We start from the raw sequence: 22,005 nt of genomic DNA on the forward strand, positions 1-22,005 counted from the left end.
AGGGGTGGGGTGGGAGGAGGGGATGGTTGGGGCAGGGGGGCCACTGTCGGGTGAAAAGGGAGACAACTTTACTTGAACAGCAATTTAAAAAAAAGAAGCTTGACAAGTCCAAAGCAGATCACAAATAAAATAATTGTAATTTATGAATCTGAAGAACATCAAAAACTAAAAGATAATCTTAAAATAAAAGAGATAAGATAAAATGTCTACAAAAGTAATCCATTAAAATTCAGCATAATTTCTTCATATTAATAGTGAGAGTCTGGACATGGTAGAATGACCTTTTTATTGAATGACTGAGCAAAAACAAATCAACTTATAATTATATGTCAATTAAATTAATAAAGTAGCAAATAGGTAAAATAAACTATTTTTAGAATTAAACAAACTGAAATGTTCACTATAACATAATCTCAATTAAGAAATATCTAAATGATATACAACAGAAAGGAGGAATATGTTTTCAGAAAAACAATTTGAAATATAAAAAGTGTAAGTAGAAGAGGTCATAAGCAGATTTCTAAAATGTACCCTACAATTTATTCTGTGAACAACAGTAGGAACACCTAGTTTGGAAAATAAGTTAAAAATATTAAAACTAAAATACTGAATAATAATAGCAGTTAAAACAGTGAATGGAATTCCTAAGACCCCTTTGGAGTAGAGATACCTATTAATTTAGATGTATAAAGTTAAGTATGTCTAAGGGAAACCAATGAAAGAATTGAAAATAATGAAGTTCATAAATTCCAAACATCAGGGAAAACACAGAAATAACAAAGGTATGAAAGGAGGAAAATGTAAGGATAGAAAGATGATAAAAATAGAATTAACTAAATTAGCAGAAAAGGGTTCAAATATATTAGTAATCACAATAAACTATGGGCTAAATATATTTCTACAGAACTACTTAAATGAGTTTTTTAAAATCCTATTTATATGACCTTTATGAGAGACATGTAAAATATAAGCACCCACAAAAATTGAAACACCTATTATGCGTAAAACGTATACTAAGACAATACTGACCAAAAGAAAGATGATATAACTCTTTTAATAGCAGATATAGTCAAATTTAAGGCAAAAAAATGATGCCTAAATAAAAGCAATCTTATTGCACAGTGAATCTACATTTTTCATAGAAAAAAGAAACACAGAGTGACTTTGACAAATATGCCAATAATGAGTAATGTGGATACATTTCAAATTCTGTTTTGGTAATTAATAGATCGAGTTGTCAAATTTAATAAAAATTAAGATTTAATCAATACAATTAATAAACATAATCTAGCTGATGTATATATGGAACTCTGCCCTCAAAAATCTATTAAAACATGTTTTTTTAGATGCACAAATAAAACATAGAAAATAAGCAACATTTTCATCACATTATGCTTTATTATTTCAAAAAAGTTAGAAACATGACTGAAACGGGGAAAAAAGACTTATGCACTGTATGGAGAAGGTGCTGTGACTGATCAAACACATCAAAAGAGGTTTGAGAAGTTTCATGCTGAAGACTTCTCTCTGGACAATGCTCCATGGTCGGTAGACCAGCTGAAGTCGAAAGCCATCAAATTAAGATATTAATTAAGAAGAATCAATGTTATACAATGTTTGAGTATGTCGTATGTTATGCAACATACTCAAAATACCCAAATCAATGAAGATATTGGTGAAAATGAAAAATGTGTCTTTTATTTTACAGAAAAAGCCATTCAGACTTTTTGGCCAACCCAATATATTGTATATTATCTCAGGGCATTGGGTTTTATAGGCTTGGGAAGCATGTATATAGTGTTAGAAATGAAAAAAAAGAAGTATTTTAAAAAATTTTGTTTGGAAGTGACATAAATGAATAAATGAATCTTACTTCAATCAATATTTTACTAACTGATATATTTTTACTGTATACTTATTTATACTGTCCCCTGTAGGAATGATTATTCTATTTTAATTCTCTAATTTTTAGGTCACTACACCAACATCAGGTCACTATATATGGTGTTTGACACAAATAGTGCCCCTTTTTATTATAAAATATTTTATTACAAAATCATAAGCATGTAATTCTGCAACATCAATATCACACTCAAGCACATCATATGACATTTTAGGTGAGACGTTCAAATTAAAACTATAGATTTTTACCCCCCTATTACTACCCAACCAACTACACTCAAGCAGACATTACTTCTGCCAGACCCTGTATACTTTCATGGACTCAGAAAAGTACTTCTATACCTAGTAATCACTCCATAAATATTTTTTAGTGTTCAAAAGTAGAAGGAAAACAAACAGCATGTGTCAAGTGAGACAAAATACTCTAAATATGTTTCATGTTCAGATCTTTGCTATACTCCAGGTCACTATACTTCTTCAAAGTGTCCAAAAAAGTGTCCATCATTCTTTCCCTTTAGACCTGTTCCCCTCTGTTTTTTTTTTATTTTCCTCTGTCAGTGAATAGCATTGCATATACCCAATAAAAATGCCACCATCCAATTTAGAAACTGCAGAGAAATTTCACCCCCCTTTTCAATCTTCACCTCCAATCCCCACGATTTAAATATAATCTATTATTTTTCATCTGATTACTGCATTACCAAGGTAATAAATTTTCTTATTTCTAGCTTTGTTATCTTTTTAAAAAGTACTTTCTCTATTGTACAATTAAAATACTCTCTCAGAAGTACAAATCAGACTATGACATTGTCCTTTTTTAAAATTTCCTTTAATTTTCCTTACTTGAAAGATAGTTCTAAACTCAATTTGCAGTATGTATCATCTTCCATGAGCTGGTTCTTTCTCAGTTTTCTAACTTTGAATCTCTTTCCATGCTTTTCAAACCAGCCTGTAGAACTACATAGTTCATACCTTCTACCATGCCAAATACCTTCTCTTGACTATTCTCTTGACTACTGAGACAGCCCTTCATTTATGCTTGGAAATTCTTCTTTCTTTTCTTATCCAACTTTGTACATTTGTATATCATGACTCAGCTCAACATTATCTCCTGGAAGGAATGCATTTGCAACCTTTTCTAGTCCAAATGCTTGGCACTGTGTATTTTAGTATTTGTGCATAATTCTATTACAGTTCTCATCCCTGGATAGATTACTTATTTTTCCCTTACATAGAATTGCCTCTACACTACAAATTCTTTGAGGATAGAGAATTAGTCATTTGTGCATTCCTGGTGCCTATTATTGCTTGGCATGTATGACTCACGTGTTTCATGGGAAGATTGTGCATGAGGAAGTGTAAAAAGTAATGAAGGAAGGAAAGAAGGATGGGAAGGAGTGTGAGAAGGAGGGAAGTGGCCTCTGTTTCTTTTTTTTAAAGATTTTATTTATTTTTAGAGAGGAAGGGAGAAAGAAAGGGAAAGAAACATCAATGTGTGGTTACCTCTCACACGCCCCACACCGAGGACCTGGCTCACAACCCTGGTCCAGACTGGGAATTGAACCGGTGATCCCTTGATTCACAGTCCAGAGCTCAATCCACTGAGCCACACTAGCCAGGGCATAGCCTCTGTTGCTTCATTGGTTGAATAGTATGATTTGAATATGTTACATATATTCAAAGGCTATTAAAATTAGCCTTTGATTGATTTCAGCTGAGGCTTTTATTAGTATACCCTAAAATTTCCCAAAATGTTACAAGGAATACTTGCTAAATAAATTTACTTCTCTAGTTATATACAGCATGCACTAATTTTTAGTAATTTTAGTACATATTGAAAAATTATACTAAGAAATAAAAATTAATCATATTCTTGATTTAAAGACAAAAAGCAGAGTTACACACAAACTTCCCTGAGTTAGTGGTTAAAACTAGGTACTCCAATGTTTACTTCTTTATCCCATTTTGTCTATGTCTTTTAGGACTATGACTATCCTTTTAAATTATTAAAAAATTAGTATTCATTTTAGTAGATTAATTTATTTTAATTAATAATTTAGCTATTGTTGGATATGTGTATTGATTCTAATCACTTACTTTTATAAATAATACTGAAATAAACACCTTTATCTATTTTACATTTTTTAAATATTCTTCCTTTTGAGAGATGACCAGATGTATTAGAGCAAATATTTTGTTTATTATATTTTGATATTTAATTCCAAGTAGATTTAGAAAAGTGATTTTTGTTTCTTTCAAAATGTCAATTGTACCTCAATTTGTTTGGTTGCAGATATTATATTTCCAAAAATTTGCTAGTTCAATAGGCAGTAGTAGTTAAGTAATAATAATAATAGTAATGGCTTAATTCTTACTGGGTTTCTGAGAAATGCCTCCATGTCATTATTTCTCAAATTCACTGCACTTTTAAATCTGTTGCTTCTTTAAAACAATAAATAAAATTTAAACCTTGGCTCTACCTCCCTTCCCTGGCAAAAACACTGATACTGAACTGAGGAAATTTTTTGAATTGTACTATCTGATGTTTATATAATAAAATAAACATTTTTCAGTTCATTTATATTTCAAATATAAAATTCAAGTGTAATACTTAATGAGTTTTTTTCAAGTTCTACTCACTTATAGGCACACACAATTAAAGTCTTCCTAAAATAGATCCCAGAGTTTTAAAAGCATGGCTTTTTGTATAGGCAACCTAAATTTAAATTGCAGTCTGCTACTTGATAAGGATTTGACCTTGGGCAAATTACTTAACATCAGTAATCTGAGTTTCTTCATCTGCAAAATGGAAGTGAGACTATCTAATATCCAGGGTTGTAAAAACAAAATAAAACATTTAAAGTTGCCCAGTTTAATGCTTTGCATTAAATAATAGAAACTTTTTCTAGAAGCAGAATTATTTGCTTCATAAAGCTAAATAAGAAAGGAAAAAAGTTATAGACAAATGTTTAATATAGAGATAAAATCCCCTTCTACTGAAAAGTTTCTAATTCTACTTTATGAACTCTAGCTATTTTAACATATATCTTTTCAATTTTTCATCTTTATAGAGAAAGAAAATAGGAGATACTAACACTGTCTTGTATAAAAATTGAGCCACTTAGTATATTTTACTTAATGTAATCCTAAAAAAATTCAGGGAAGGCATACAGATTTATGTCTTCTTTTACAAATAGGAACAGTAGGATTCAGAGTTTGCACAATCTGCATGTTTCTACAATGAGTAAAATTGAACCCAGTGTATGTAATTCAAGGCCTTGCTTTTTGTTTTGTCATTTCCCAAAGTAACATAGATCAGGATACTACTGCTAGGCCTGAATGGATACTGAATAGGGCCACATTAGGGCACAAGTATTCAGCCTGCCACCTTTGGTTTGTGGCTGTTAGGGATGCTCTGCCACCAATGCCTGATTTGGTTACCATTCTTCTCTTCCAGGTTTTACATAATAGGTCCTTTCTCAGCAAAGCCTCCCATTACCCAAATTCCCAACTCTCATCACACCAGGATATGGTAAATCTCTGTCTTACAGTTTCTTTATCTTTCCTAATTAGCATGTCCTACATTTATACAACTTTTTAATAATTATTTATTAAATGCTTATATTAACCACCAGTTAAAATCCCCAAAACAAACACACTGTATACCCCCCCACTAATGGCTGATGAGAAAAAATGAGCAAAAATTAAAACATTATTTTTTGGCTTAGGAAGATATTAATTATTCACCTCCAAACATCTTTAAGAACTAATGGTTATGGAATGCATGGGCAGGCACATGCTGTAACCATTTTCAAAATATTCAAACACCCATATTTAAATTTTTGAGAGTATGGCATTGTCTCTAATACTATATCTTCTATTTTATCCATGTTAATAAATGAACTCTGATTCTATAGGATACTTTCACATCCATATTAGTTGAAAAAATAATTAACTAGTAAAAGCCTGCCACAGTGAATTGAGTAGCAGCCTAACATACAGGAATTGAAGCTGACAGCCTATCATGCACCTTCAGGTAAGTTTTTGGGTCACACATTAGATTTTTTCCTATTAAATGAACTATAACGGCTACTAGAGATAGGTACTAATATATTTGATGGAGTTCTAGTTCAAAAATTGAAAGCTGGTGAACTTTGGGCCAAACCCAGCCTGCAACCGTGTTTGGTTTGACCTGCATAGTATTTAAATATTTTTGAAATAGCTGTTAATTTTTTTAAAGAGGATTGCATATAAAAAGTCTGTATTTAAGGCCTTCCATAAAAATTCAGAAGACATGGCAGCACTGAGCCAGCAGTCCTATGAGGTCGGTAACTGAACGGAGGCCCTGAACAGCCAGCCCACTTTCAGATGGGTAATTTGCAGTTGTTTCCACTAATCTCTCTTTTCTTTCTGATACCAAACCCAAGTGCCAGGTAGCAATCATCAAAGCAATTTCTCCTTTTCTTTATTTAAAAAAAATCGGACTACTAAATTGTTTACAGTGGTTACATTTCAGTTTTCTACCCCTCCGTTAATCAGCAAAGAATGTAGTACCATCAACCCACTGACCCCCGCCCCCACCACAAGCTTGTAATTCCAGAGAAAAAAAACTGTTTTCCTCAGAGTAGGTTGATAATACATGTCCCATTAGAATATCATTATTTTCTGTGTACCTCCAGCACTTTGAAACATGGTGTTCCTTTCCCTGCTTCTCTTAATGCTTAGTCCCTTATGAGTCTTACCTCCTCTGGCACTATCCTGGGCTTTCTTGGGCTTTCTTCATCTAAATCCTGCTGCACCAAAGCCCAGAACAGGATTCCTTGTCAGATTATTTGAAAAATGTATTTGCACTATAGTAATGACCTTCATAATAAAGAAAATTCACGTTGTCAATTTGATAAACCCAACAGTAAACTAACTTCAAGTTCAAAGCCTACAGAAAAATTTTGCCTCTAAACATGAAAGAGCAACTCTAAAACTAAAAGTTTTCAAGCCTTTAGTGAGTTACAGAGGTTTCCCAGGAGCCGCAAAGCACACCACTAAGGCATACACCTCTTCCAGCTAGAAGTAGGTTTTTTGTGTCTTTAAAGTGAAATGAAAAATTCAGGCAAAGTATTTTGCTTGAAACATCCTATCATGAGATAAGCTTTATTGAAAGCACGTGAATAATATAAAAAAGGAATCAGTTCTCGTTTTTCTCTTGTATAGAACAGTGAACTCGCAGAACTGAATGAGACACCTTAGATGTCTTCTGCGCCAAGCCTCTCATTGTATGCAATTGTGAGTACATGAAACAGTTTATTCTTGAATTATTTTTTAATTATTGCATTATTTTCCATATGAACCACTGTAAACCCTCTTTTGCCCCACCCTGTAGATGAGGTAAATGAGGTTCAAGAAGGTTAAGTGCTTTGCTGACAATCACTTATTCTTGCAGAAACCAATGTCCTGACTTCTAACCTGTGTTCCTTACATATGCTGCACAGCTCCCTAATGTGAGGAAAGATGTAAATAGTTTAATCATCTCTCCATTGAAAGACTGGCATTATGGAAAAGGAGAAGGCTGCATTACTCAACATTAGACAGCAAGTTCTGGTTAATCTTTTACAAAGTGTTGTTGTCAAATGGAATACTGGTGCCTTTGAAATTATAATAATGAATCTCCTCTTAAGGACTCTACCTCTTCTTCCTTTATTATGAATGAATGAGGGCTTCAGATTAGTTTAGTTTAATTAAGGTTTACCTTAATTGAGAAAGGACAGGATTAAAGCTTACTTTGGCAAGGGGGGAAAAAAAGAAAGAAAGAAAGATTCTGTCAGTTGCAATGATTTTTTTTCTTCCCCAGAGAATTTTTTCTTGTAGCTAATAGGAGAGAGGGGATTGCTTTCTAGGACTAGTAACAGGAACAGATGTGTTTTCAAGGTTGGTGCTTTCCTAAACTTTTCAAATAAAAGCTGAAAATTCATATGAATCTCGTTAAGTGTAGATATGCTTGTCTTAAATAAACTTTCAGCTGTTACCTTGAAGTTGAAGTAGACCTCTGAGTTCAACTAGTTTATGAAGGTTTGATTGGAGTAACTTAGATTTTAATTTTAAAGTTATAAAAATGTAAAGAAGAATCAACTTCATATTTAATTGGATCCTGTAAAATGCTTGTGCTGACTGGTTTGTTATTTGATCCATGTACTTTGAAAATCTATTGTATTTGGAAATGGATGTTTGGCTTTGTTGCTTTGTGGTGTTTCTTTTCTGTTTTTTTTTTTAATTACCTTGCTTATTTTATGCCAGTAACATGGTGCTACATCATTTCTATTAGTGTCTACAAGTTAAAGCACACATGTGTCACAAATTATGACAGTAAATAATTAAAGTATCTAAATAAACTTGTATATATGCTACAGTTCTCTGGCTGTTCAAATTTATGGAGCAAGATTTTATTCCAATATATAATTATAGCTGCCAGTGAGTGGCATGATCCTGACTGAGTCAGGTTAATTTACACACTAAGCAACCATCTGTGGACATTTTCATAGTACCTCATCTGCAGGGCTACAATACATATCACATGGGAATTCTGAAACTACCCTGGCCACTAGGGAGCTTTTAATACCATGGTTGTAGGCTTGCAGCTATGAACAAATTGTTCCAGACGTTTACAATTTTTTCTCATTATTACCAGGTTGCCTAATGATCCAAGAAAAGAGTACAATGGTTTGGACCCCTAATGACAGAACAATTGGTAAACTGAGAGCATTTCTTTTTTATTGTGTTAAGATAAATGTCCTTGGTCCTGTGTTGAATAACTTAAGTCTTATGGAGCAGAAAATAGTTACTATCACTTCCTTTGGAAGGGATAAATAATCATAGTATTGGACCACAGTTGCAAATTATATTGTAATATCTATCAGAATGCTTTCTTAAAGAAGAGATGATATTCTGTTATTGTTATGTAAGGCTAATCTAAAAAAAAAGGGTAAAGTTATTGTCTGTACCCAAGATGTTACAAAATGTGTAAAAACTGTTTTAGACCCCAGACTGTTAATTTATATAATGTTGTTTAAAGTAAAAAGAACATCCATGCAAAAGTTATTTGAAAATTATAAGTGAACATTGCACTATTTTTAGCAATAGTTCATTTATGGAACATTAAACAATTGGGAAAAAGTAGCTCAAATTATTAGAGTTGCTCAGATATCATTAATTTAAAGTGCTCTAAAAATATAAAAACTTCAGCCTGTGTAGAGAACAGTGGATGCCAATGAAGTTCAAGGCTGGGGAACATATTTCAGATCTGTGGTTTACTCATTTCTACTTTAGTTACAAACATTGTATAAGCAAGAAAATAAATGAAAGATGGAAAGAATATATTAGAAAGAAAGCCCATTAATATTGATAGCACAAAAACAAATGAATGGTATTAACTCTTTATTTGAAGGATAGAAAAATAGGATAGAGATCCCAAAATTTTATCCTTTAAAATTTTAAGAGAAATTCTCCATTTATACTGAACCCTATAATGCCTCTTACTACATGTCATATTCATTAAGTGAACTATTCAAAGTGTCCCCATAAAGAAATGAAGAATTTAACATAGTAAAGTGACCAGGAATAGGGCTTTCAAAGAAAAATACTCAAGCAAAAGAGAAAACTCTCAAAGCATGCCTACGCTGTATAATTATACCAGGATGGGATATTAGTAATAACACTTATCTGTACTCAGTCATGAATGGCTTTTATGATGTTCACCTGAATGATGCAACAGCAGGTAGGAGCCAACAATTTTTCTGGTACAGGTGAATTTAATTTCTCAATCTATCCTATAACCATGCTGGTTTTCAATTGGGCCTTCCATGCCCTGCATGACAGACATGTAGAGCTGATTTTTATTATTATTCATACTAATATAAAAGACATATGATGAGCTCCCACAAAATTGCCTATTTTTATAAAAGTCCGGAAATAGAGTGTACGGAATTTTTTATGTTTCCTGTATCAAGACTTGCAGGTCAGCCCTGGCTGGTATGGATCAGTGGATTGAGTGCAGGCTGTGAACCAAAGGGTCGCCGGTTCATTTCCCAGTCAGGGCACATGCCTGGTTTGTGAGCCAGGTCCCCAGTTGGGGGTATGTGAGAGGCAACCACATATTGATATTTCTCTAGCTTTCTCCTTCCCTTCCTTTCCCCTCTCTCTTTATTTATTTTAATAAATAAATAAAATATTTTTTTAAAGACTTGCAGGTCATCTAGTCAAGCTCATAAATTACTGATATAGAAGAGACACAAAATAGAAATAAGGCTCCTGGTCTGTCAACTCTAGATATCACTCGAATGCAACTGAAATATCTTACATTTCATTCTGTTTTGAGATAATGAATTGTTATAGAAATTAAACACTGATTATTTCTTGATTACTTGAGACTATCAAAACGGTCAAATTAGACATTTCTGGAAATTATTAGTTTAAAATCAACAAATGTCAAATGGTAAGGAATGAAATTAAAGCACAGAGCTTACATTGATTTATAGGTATTATGCTATTTCTCATTAATAACCCCTCTCCTATAGGAAAATTATTTCACTGTCGAGCACAGTTAAATCTAGGTGATGTGAAGAGTGCTCCTATTTTCATTTAAATGAAATAGATTCTCCATCTTAAAGCTAGAGGAATAAATTTATGCAATCCACCATCATATTCTGCTAATTAAATGAAAACATATATATGATCAGTTCGGCCTGTTGAATCCAAATAATTCCTTGGAATGGAGAAGATCAAACCCAGTAGAGCAGTTGGCTATTTTCCCAAATTAGAAAATCAAAATAGTTCATCATCTTCATACCCAAAAACAGACCCCTCCCTCCCGCCCCCCCCCCCCCCCAAACAAAGGAAAGATTTTGGCACTCTTCATTTCAGTTTCTCCTAGCAGTGATGCAGGTCTTGGTAAAGTATTGAATGTTAACAGAAAACATAATATTGTATTTATATTACTTTATTTGCAATATTATATTTTATTTGTAAATGTTGTTGTTGTGGTCAGAGTGGTAAATCACCGTGAATCTCCTGGCCATGTTGACACATTCATCAGGCTTTCAAAGGTATAGCAACTCCATGGGCTCCTCACGTAGAAAGTCAGAACCAAACAACCAACCAAACAAAAATGTTTAAAAACTTGATTTGTCTGTAACCATTAACACCTTCAAAAATAAGAACTATGTACGACTTACAGAATAATTGTGTTATCTCTTGCTGAAAAGATATTTGAATTCAACAATTTAGAAATTATAATAATAATGGAATACTTAGAAAGTAAGTTGAGTAAATATTTATTTAAGAAATAGGTCTAAGTATTCATTGTATGAATTTCTTTTCCAAGATTTATGGGAATCATGCTAAAAATCTTTCTTACTTCTCTAGAGTTAACTATATTCCTCATTTAAAAGAATTTAAGGCAACTGAATGTTATGAAAGATTTAAAATGGTGAAAATGTAGGAAGCTTTAACTCTTATAAGAAGGCATTAAAATGAATGATTTATATGACTTACTAATTGCATTTATTATGTTTTATTAACTTTAATGTATTTGGGGAAGTTACTGTGCCATTTCTAGGAGCACATGCTTTGGAGTTAGGCAACCTGGGTTTGGATCTTGCTTTGTCACTTTCTCTTTTGTAAACTTTGTGCAAATCTCTGCCCTAAAGTCTGAATTTCCTCATCTTTAAAATGTTGATGATTATATTCATTATGATTATGAGAAATAAATGAGGTACTATTTGTAAAACAAAAGGAAGACATTGAAATAATAACAGATCAAAAACAGTACTATTCCAGGAAAAAAAGACATATAATCATATTCTCTATGTACTACATCTATAATTTTTGGAACAACACTAATTACTGAGATTTAGTTTCCCAGAAAAGAATTAGAAATATGTTAAAAGTTAGAATCATATGGCAGGTGTATTTAAAATTAGTAATATTAATGTCATATCAATAGAAATTTATTTCTTGTTCAATTTTGTTAAATTATGAATAATTAATCCCAACTTTGTTTTTACCAGTTCAAAGTCATTGTATGAAAACTCCATAGATACTATGTTTGGTCAAAAGTTAAGACCGATCCCACAACTGCATGCTCAGGAATTCACGGGGTCTAGATAGAGTCATGGGACAATGAGAACACTGTGCTAAGTGACCTTCCCCAGGCAAGAGGAGTAATAGCTATTCCCAGCTATTTACATTCTCAGGATCACAAAGAATGTAGCAGTCTCTTCTCCAAACCACTAGTAAATTATCAAAAGAAAAAAATGCTAGGTAGATTTGTTTAAACTTTATTTAATATTGAGTTTAAAAATAGTTATAATGGACAAAATGTGCTGTTACCATGGAGAAAACAAGCATCATCAATAATAGATGAAACAGACATTGCATGAATCTCAGTAAGACATACTGAGCACAATCCAATAGCAACTACGCAGCCTTCTTACCACAAATGTTTAACTGGAATTAAATCATGAGACAACAATTAGCAAAATAGAAATATTATACCATAAAGGCAGCTGATTTGTATTATGCAGTTTTATTACAGGAGATTTAAAAAAAGCAAGGCACTATTTTAGATACAAAGAGACTAAAGAGCTTTCACGGTTAACTCTAACATGTAATCCTTGATTGAATCTTTGCTCAGCATAACATCAAATCATCTGTAAAAGACATTAGACCAGTTGTTAATGGACTGTGCATAAGACTGTTTTATCAATTTTAAAATCTTTGAGAGCTATAATAATGTAATTGTGATTATATAGAAAAATATCATTATTCGTTTTTTAATTTTAATTTTTCAGAACTACGTAGAAAAATATTTAGAGTCATGGTTGATGCAACTCATTTTAAAATGCCCCTGCAAAAACGTGTGTGTGTGCGTGTGTGTATGTGTAAAGAGAGATAAAGTGGTAAAATGTTAACAATTAGTAGGTCTAGTTAGAGAATACATGAGTGTTTATATTGTACAGTTCTTTCAACTTTGCTGTTGGTTTGGAATTTACCGAAACAGAAAGGGGAAAAATAGAGTTTTTTCCATGATGTTGTGACTTGTGGGGTCAACTCACCTCTAAAGTCTAAATCTTTTCATCAAGGAAGTATTACTGAGCACTTATACTTCTTGAGCAAGATCTTCACTGTCAACTGCAATCTCCAGTTAATGTCAAATATTGATATGGAATAACTTACAATCAATTCTCAGAGTGGACAAGTTCACATGCTATGAAATTGTGATTTCTACATCTCAAACATAGAGCTCTGGATAATGTGGAAACAATATCTGATAGCAAAATATACAGAGAGCTTATATGTTGGTAAAAACTAAATGAATTAATAAATGTTTTAAGAATGTTAAAAAGTACAACACAATGTGGCATCATATAAAGTAACCATCAAAACCAAAAAAAAAAAAAAAAACAGATAGGACTCATTGAACTAAAGATGACAGAGGAATAGTAATTCTTCTCAGGTGAAAGTACTGAAAAACCTGTGACGTAATACACCAGGGCTAACAGGTGAACAGATCTAAGACAGAGTGCTATGCTTAGCATGTAGCAAATTATCAGTTGTTTCCTTAATGAATTAGTGACCTTATAAAAGAAAATAAAATGATCACACCTCACTCTGAGTTGTTCTTTATGTTTTTATTTGCAAGCCATACTGATAGCTATTAATGGGTGGATTGTTTTGATTTCCTAGAGAAAAATAAACATTTTTATTGTAGTTGCCATCAACACTTACCTGGGCTCTGCTGGAATGCTTTAGTGTGCGCTCTTTGGTGAGGGAGCATTTCCAGAAAGAATAATAACATCTGTATCAAAATGAAATGGCTGTTACTTTTCTCATCTCCTTCTAGCATACTGCTTTTATTTCCTGTTTACTCAAAACTCTCTGATGTTCACGTAAATGAGCAATACAAAATGCACTGTTATTTTAGGGTGGGATATCAGACTTTTTCTTTGGTTCAGAATTAACAGACCAGCTTTGAGTGACAAATATTCCAGGGGATAAGAGTAGAGCTGGATATAAGGGATTTTGAGTGCTAGGTGGAGATAGATGTTTGTAATTTTAAATAAGGTAGCCAGGAATGCCCTCAATAAGATGACATTTAAGCCAAGATTTAAAAGCAATAAAAGAATTAACCCTGCATTTATGGGGCAAAGGTCTTAAAATGGAAGCTTATCTATCATGTACGAGGATCAGCAGGGAGGCCAGTGGGTTGGAATGGAGAGAGCCAGAGGAAGAGTAGTAAGAGAGGTCAGACAGGTAATGGGAACTTGTATGCCATTGATTGCAAGGATTTTATTCACTGATGTGGAGAATCGATTACAAGAGTTGAGCAGAGAAGTGACATGAGGTGATTTAGTTTTTGAAAGAATAGCTCTGGCTGCTGTGTTGTGATTATATTATAGCAGGCAAAGATAGAACAAGGCCAGTGAAGAGTGTATTACAAAAATCTAGAAATTATTCCCTTGTTTTTGCTATGAAAATAAACGTTGGTAAGTCTTAGTCTGCCTTTCAATCCATCCATCAGCCTCACATCAGTTATTTTCTGAACTACAAGTTTGATCATGTGACTAGCCTATTTCAAACCTTCAGTGGGTACCCGTTACCTACAGAATTATGTTCAACCTCTGCATACAAATCTCTTAAAAATATGACCCCAATATATTTTTCCAGATTAATCTCCAACTCCTTTCTTCACCCGTGATGTTTTTGCTTTATATATAAAAGGTCAGTTGCTATTTCCCAAACATACTATGCTCCATCATGCCTCTGGGCCTGTCATTCTCACTGGTAAGAAAGCATACTTCTTTTCTGCTAAGTGAACTTTAAATTTTCTTATTGAGATTCAACTCAAGCATGACCACTTCTGTGAAGACTTCCCTGACTCTCCGTTGCAACACTAACCCTCCTTCACCACATTCCACAGCCTTTCCTATGTGTGCTTCCTATAGCACTAATGATACTAGTGTTGATTTTCTCAGGCGTCTACCCTTGGATAGACTATGAGCTTTGTGAGGGTAGCGGTTGTGACCTGGCTGTTTTTCCTCCCCATGTCTGAGTTATAGCCCATCACACGCTAGTATTAAATAATTGTTTTTTGTTAAATCATTGAATAAATAAAAATCATTTTTAACCTGAGGTATACAAAATTACAGTTTACATGCTTAATAGTTATTCAGACATATAATTGCAGACTTAAACCCTTAAGAAATTTAGTGAAAAAGAAGAGTTCACACTTTTCATATTACCTTTGGGCACATTTGTTAAGCCGAATTTAGTAAACAGCTCTGTCCAAGATGTGCTTTCAGTAAATTGTAAGTTTTCCTTCAAGCTTCAGTTCAAATGACATCTTTTTAAAGTACTTTATCGTTAACAGGCCCATGCAATTACTATGAATGCAAAGATAAATAAATAATATGTGCCCACAAAATCTTCATAAACAAAACAGTCAGTCATACACAGAACAGCCCCCTGGGGGAATGAGAGATGACAACGCAAATCACTAGGGAAACGCTCCTTCAATAACAGATTTCCAAATGGGGAAACAAACGAGCTTTCCACAATGGGGAATAAAAGAAATTCTTTATGAATTAACTATCTAAATGAGGGAAAAAATAAAAACCTTTATAAACATGTTGACAAAGCTTGTAACTAAAAATTGGAAGAATATTTTAAACAAGTTGTGAAGATTATATAAAAGGAAAATTATTAAACTTTATATACATATAACAGGATAATAAAAGAATGATATAAGAAAAAAGATAGATACTACAACAAATGATGCCATAAATTAATTTAAAGAGGATATTAGAAGATTTTGACAAAGCTTGTAACTAAAAAATCTTTTGTATCTAGAATATATTCAACACTATTATAAATAAATAAGAAGAAAACATATTCAAATAAGAAATGGTCAAAGGATATGATCATGCAATACACAATAAAAGTAACTGGATAACTTCACCTGGAAAATAACCTAAGATCTAGAAAATACACTCTTTAATATAATGGTCACAATAAAATAATGATATTAATCATAAAAGTTGATATTCTTTCAATCCTTTTTACACCCTACTATTCTAAGCATTTTACATGTTCACAAATTCTATTACCACACATAAAGTAAAATTTTAAGACTTTCAATGCAAGTAATTTCTATATACTACAACATCTCTACATTGTAGGTACCATGCTGATCCCCTCTGAGGCAAAGGAATATTAAGTAAAAAGCCTACCTTAATAATATGAATTGTTCTTTTATATGTAAGTATATAAGATTACAGACAAACTATTGTATACCTGTTAGGAGATAAGTAAAACATTAAAAATGAAAATGAGAAATATATTCAACAAATCATTATTGTGATGGCCTCAGGAAAAAGGAAGGGACTGGTGCTAGGAACATGAAGGATGCTATTAAAATAAAAAATTGTATCACTCTATTTTGTTAAGAGTAAAACCTAAAATTCTTATAAAGGCTTATAAAGTCTCATGCAATCTGATCTACCTATTCTTATCTCTCTCTCTTTCTCTACTATGTCTCTCAAGTGGCCAACTCGGCTCTAGACATACTATGCTTCTCCCTGGTCTCAGAATGTTCCCACCTCTGAGCGTCTTCTCTGGCTTTCTGTTTTGCCTGGAAGATTCTTCCCTAATTACATGGTTCATTCTCTCACCTTATGAGACTACTACCATTCACTCATCCCATTTAAAACAGCAAACCATTTCTACCTTGGCACTCTCAATATCTCTTTTCAATGTTTTCCAGAATCCTACATAATGTATGTGATTATTACACTTATTGCTTATTTTTTGTGTCTTTCACTGGAAATCACTTCCAAGAGGAAAGAGGTATTTGTCTGTATCATTCACCAGTGTAACCTAGTTCCTAGAAAATGCCCAGCACCTATAGAGCTTAGCAATCACTTCTTGAAGATAAATGTATATGTATGTATGTATACTTTATTTTGCTATGTCTAATGTGCTCCCATGTATAATGTGCATCTACAATTTTGTGCACATTATACATGGAATTATTATACCCATGGCATGTAATCATTACATCACACATAATGCATATCCTTATTTTTCTCTCAAAAATTTGGTCAAAAAAGTGCACATTATACATGAAAAATATGGTATACACATATATGTATAGGCATGTGTATATATATGTGCATATATATGTATATGTACATATATGTATGTATGAAGTCTATTAAGAAAAAGTCAAACCATTGCTAATATAATGAGAATGGATAGTGCAACACTGATGTAACCAGGCTGCTAAGGAGAGTGAACTGGAATGTGTGTGTATGAACAATGATGACTTCACTGTAATAGTGGAGGCAGTATATGCCATTGAGTGAGCTTGTGTACTGTGTGGTTATCACATTCAAAATGACTGAGTGAATAGAGCAACAAATCTGCATGAAATTTTGTGTTAAGATAGAACATTCCTACATGGAAATTATTCAGGTAATTCAAAAGGCCAAGCTATGGGCAACTGGTGACTGGCAACTTCATCAAAACAATATGCCTGCTCATGTATCATGTCTTGTGCAGGGGGTTTGCAAAACATCAAATCACACAGGTGACTCAGTCCTCCTATAGCCCAGATTTGGTGCCCTGTGACTTCTGGGATTTCCAAAAACTAAATCACCTTTGAAAGGGAAGAGATCTTAGACTGTCAGTAAGATTCAGAAAAATATGACAGGACAGCCGATGAAGATTGGAAGAACTGTTTGAGGCCCCAAGGTGCTTACTTTGAAGGGAACTGAGGCATCATTGTCCTATGTACAATGTCTCTTGTCTCTTGTATTTTCTTCAGTAAATGTCTCTATTTTTCATATTACATGGCTGGATACCTTCTGGACAGACCATATACATAAAATTTATTTTTATGTTATATATAATGTTTTACTTAAAGCATATAGAAAAATATAACATAGAATTCACAATTTTAGGACTTCTGGCCAAAATGGAGGCATAGGTAAAAACAGCTCACCTCCTCACACAATCACATCAAAATTACAACTAAAGTATAGAGCAACCATCACTCTGAAACATCAGAAATTGAGCTGAAGGGAAGTCTGACTACTACAGAATTGAAGAACCCACATCCATCCAGACTGGTAGGAGGGGCAGAGATGTAGAACATACTTGTCCCACATCCACGTATCGTGGATAAAAATTTGGAGAGATATCTTGAGAATGAGGAGTCCAAACCCCACACCAGACTCCCACCCAGGATCAGCTATTAATTATGCAGTTTAAGTGTATGAAGAATAGGAAATTATATAAATTTCATCAGAAAGCAAGATGGGTTTTGAACTTGGATATTTTCCCTCAATTTGATGACTTAAAGAATCTTACAAAAATAAAGCTGAAGAAAATGTAGAATTTTTGTTCATCCATTCAAATAACTTTTCAATGAATACATAAAACTATTTTTTCTCCAATGTAAAGATTTAAGGAAGGACCTCTATGACATATATTGCATAGAATTCTTACACAAGTATGATTACAGCCACAAAGGATGAAGAGGGTAGAGAGGAGAAGGGTTAACTTCAAAGTCTTCAAAGTCAAACCAGTTTCCAGCAAGGTAACTTTTCTGAAAATTTTATTATTTCCCAATTTACTTGAATGAACATAACCAAGGATATGACCTCTTTCTTGTGAGGCCTACTGTATGGATATATAATTTTAGAAGTACGAGCCACACTACAGCCACATCAGCAGGAAGTTTACCGGTCTGGCTACAACCAGGGCACTTATGAAAAACTAAGTGAGAAAATCTGGTCCCATGGTGGGTAAATTGGGAAAACAAGTTGAAAAATATAAATTCAAACAACCAGTAAGCCAGATGGCTCAGAGGGGAATTTGAATGTTATACATAAAATTTAATATAAAACAGGTTCCATCAAGGTAAGTTATACTATAAAACTCAGAGTATTGCAAGCAAACCGGTAATAGGAATCTCAATGTATTCTTGTATTTTAGATGGAAAAACCCCATTGTTTCATGGCCTGCCCAATAATTGAACAAATAAACTAGAAGAAAAAAGGCCATGCATAAACACCAATATTAAAAATATTTTGGAGAAATAAAGTTTAGAAGAAAAAAGTAACTTTTCATCCAGTGTTTAACACCTAGATTTCCTATTACTATGTCCCTGCACAACTTCAGTTCACTGCAATGGCAGGTTAAGGATGAAGAAATCATGATAAGAGAGAAAATGAAGTCATAGTCACATTGACAGCAGTAACTTTATTTTTTCTTCTTAGTATATTGTTTATTAAAATGTGAAAATGAAGGAATTAGTGAAACTGTAAGATTCAACTGTGTGAATGTTTAGATCTCGAGGCAGTTGGACTCGTACTGTGTACATGCAACAATGCAGTGGGAAAATGCAAAACCTTACTTTTAAAGAAATGCATTTATGGGTTTTGTCATCACAGAAATATTTGGAGACGAGAAACAAACAAGGTTCATTTACATTTCTAGTCAGAAATCTCTACGTGAAAGCTTTGATCCTTGTGATCTGGGCCCAATATTGTCTGAGTTGCAAGTCCTTTTTCTTAGACTGCTGCAATTCTGTACAGCACAAAAAATAAAGTGCTCTCCTTCACATCCGGCTTTCCTAGGTTTCTATCCAAAGGCAAAGAATCATAACATAAGGAGAGATTTCAGTCCCTAGAGAGGTATGTCACTTGAATATAAGGCCTCCTGTCCTCCATGTACTCAGAATCCATGTGTATGTGCCTGTGCACACAAGTATTTGGTGGTGGAGCCAAAATTTCTGTTTCTATTAAAGAAAAGATGATGATTCACCTACCATATGTAAACAATGTATTGGGCTGAAAATTACATGAACTTTCACCTTCACGTTCACGTTCAGTTTCACATGAACTCTGGGAGCACTCAGATGGTCTTTTCTCTCCTCTGCATCTCTTCCAACAACTTTCCTTTCAAACCCTCTCTCACCCAAGTTATCTTAAGGCTAGAGAACAATGTAACACAAATTGTCAAGATGATTGTCTAAGCTAGGTGTTACTGTCTTAAGCTACAAGTCAATCAATTGTCTGTATGTGAATCTAATTGAACAACATATAACTTTGGTCTCCTTTGGGGGGCTCCACCCACAGGGCCCCCCTGACCATCATGGTTGAGAATAAGTCTACCAAGACATGATCTGCTTGGGGAGGAAAGGTGGACAATCTCTCAAAAGAGAAGGGCCAAGAGCCTTTTCCTCAATGGGCTTTTATTGTGTTTAATTTGCACAGGAATACAGGTAAAGCTCATTAATCATTGTCAGGCAGTAAGAATAAAACAATAGATAGCATATAAAAAACTATGAGGACCTATCCTCATAGGGTCTGAGGTCTATTAGCTAATAGAGTCAGGGTCTATTAGCTAAAGGGCTGAGTCAGGGTCTATTCTGAGTCAGGGTCTATTAGCTAAAGGGCTAGAAAACTTTGGGAAACGAACCCATTCCCTGGTAGGACCCCTATCATTTAATTGAGAGCATTCTTAGAAAAGCAGGTTTCACAGGATTTTATGTATTCTTTCTTAGGCCTGATTGCCCCAGGAAACTGCCTGTTCCTGCCCAGGGCTGCACCACCCTCCAGCATTGTTTCAGGCTTAAGTCAGGCAAGGGAAATAAGGCAGCTAAGAGATTAGGAGACTTCTTGCAGACAGAATGAGGACTTAGGCAATGTCAAAGCCGAGGGGTGAGGGTCCATCACCCCCTTTGGTTATAGCCCCCCCAAGTCCTTCCCTGGAGGTCCCTGTGATCATGCCTGTCTTAGGTCTTCCCTCCCTTGAGGAATCTTACCCGTCATTGGCTAACCGATCACACATTGGAGTCCAGGCAGGGTAAAATAAAAGGGGCAGAGGTGGCACCCCTGCCAGGGAGATAAGCTTTGACTCCTTAGTGACTTATGGTCCAAAGGTTGCTCACTGAGCCTTAGCCATGGGGTGTTACAGCTTCTGAACCCAGGCAGGGCATTTCCCAACAGTCTCCACATTTATTCACATCAAATTTCCCACCTTTTCCTTCTGTCTTTCCACAAGTATTTATTAACTACCTGCCACATCTTTTCTCATCTTCACAAGCTTACTAACCTAACTGCTTCATTCATTTCCAAAGTATTTTGGAAAGATGTGTGAAGTTCATAGATATATAAGCACAATTCTCAAAATTTGTATTAGTAAAAGCTATTTGCATGTATTCTTCTTTGCGTTCTGAATTCTGCATGAATTTGTTGGGAGCTGCCGCACCTGATTTCAGGAGCTGTAACCCCCCCCCCCCCCCCATGGCTAAGGCTGAGTGAGCAACCTTCAGACCATAAACCACTAAGTAGACAAAGCTTATCTCCCTGGCAGGAGCTCCGCTTCTGCTCCTTTTTCCATAACTGGCCTCCAATGCATGATCAGTCAGCCAATGACAGGTAAGATTCCCCAAAGCGGGGGACAATCTAAGACAGGCATGATCACATGGAGGCCCCAGGGAAGGACTTGGGGGGCTATAGCAAAAGGGGATGATGGACCCTTGCCCCTCAGCTTTGACAGCCTGAGTCCTCATGCTGCCTGCAGGAAATCTGCTAATCTCTTGGCTGCCTTACTTCCCCTGCCCGACTTAAGCCTGAAACAATGACAGAGGGCGGTGCAGCCCTGTGCTGGAAAGAGCTGGTTTCCTGGGTGATCAGGCCTGAGAAAGAATACATAAACTCCTGTGAAACCTGCTTCACTAAGAATGTTCTCAATTAAATGATAAAGACCTGAGCAGGAAATTAGTTTGTTTCCCAAAGTTTTGTAGCCCTTTAGCTAACAGACCCTGACTCAGAATAAGCCCTCCTAGTTCTTTGCATGCTATCTATTGTTTGATCCTTACTGTCTGGCAATGATTAATGAGCTTTACCTTTATTTTTGTGCAATTTAAAAGCCAATAAAAACCTGTGAAGGGGAGGATCGGTGCACTCTCCTCTTGAGAGAATTGCCAGGCCACTCTAAGGCACCCTCCCCTTGAGAGGGTAGCCCTGCTGTCCCTTTTCCTCCACA

The sequence above is a fragment of the Phyllostomus hastatus genome, unplaced genomic scaffold (assembly GCF_019186645.2).
Source record: "Phyllostomus hastatus isolate PE091 unplaced genomic scaffold, TTU_PhHast_1.1 phas_contig_209, whole genome shotgun sequence".
Lineage (NCBI taxonomy): Eukaryota > Metazoa > Chordata > Mammalia > Chiroptera > Phyllostomidae > Phyllostomus > Phyllostomus hastatus.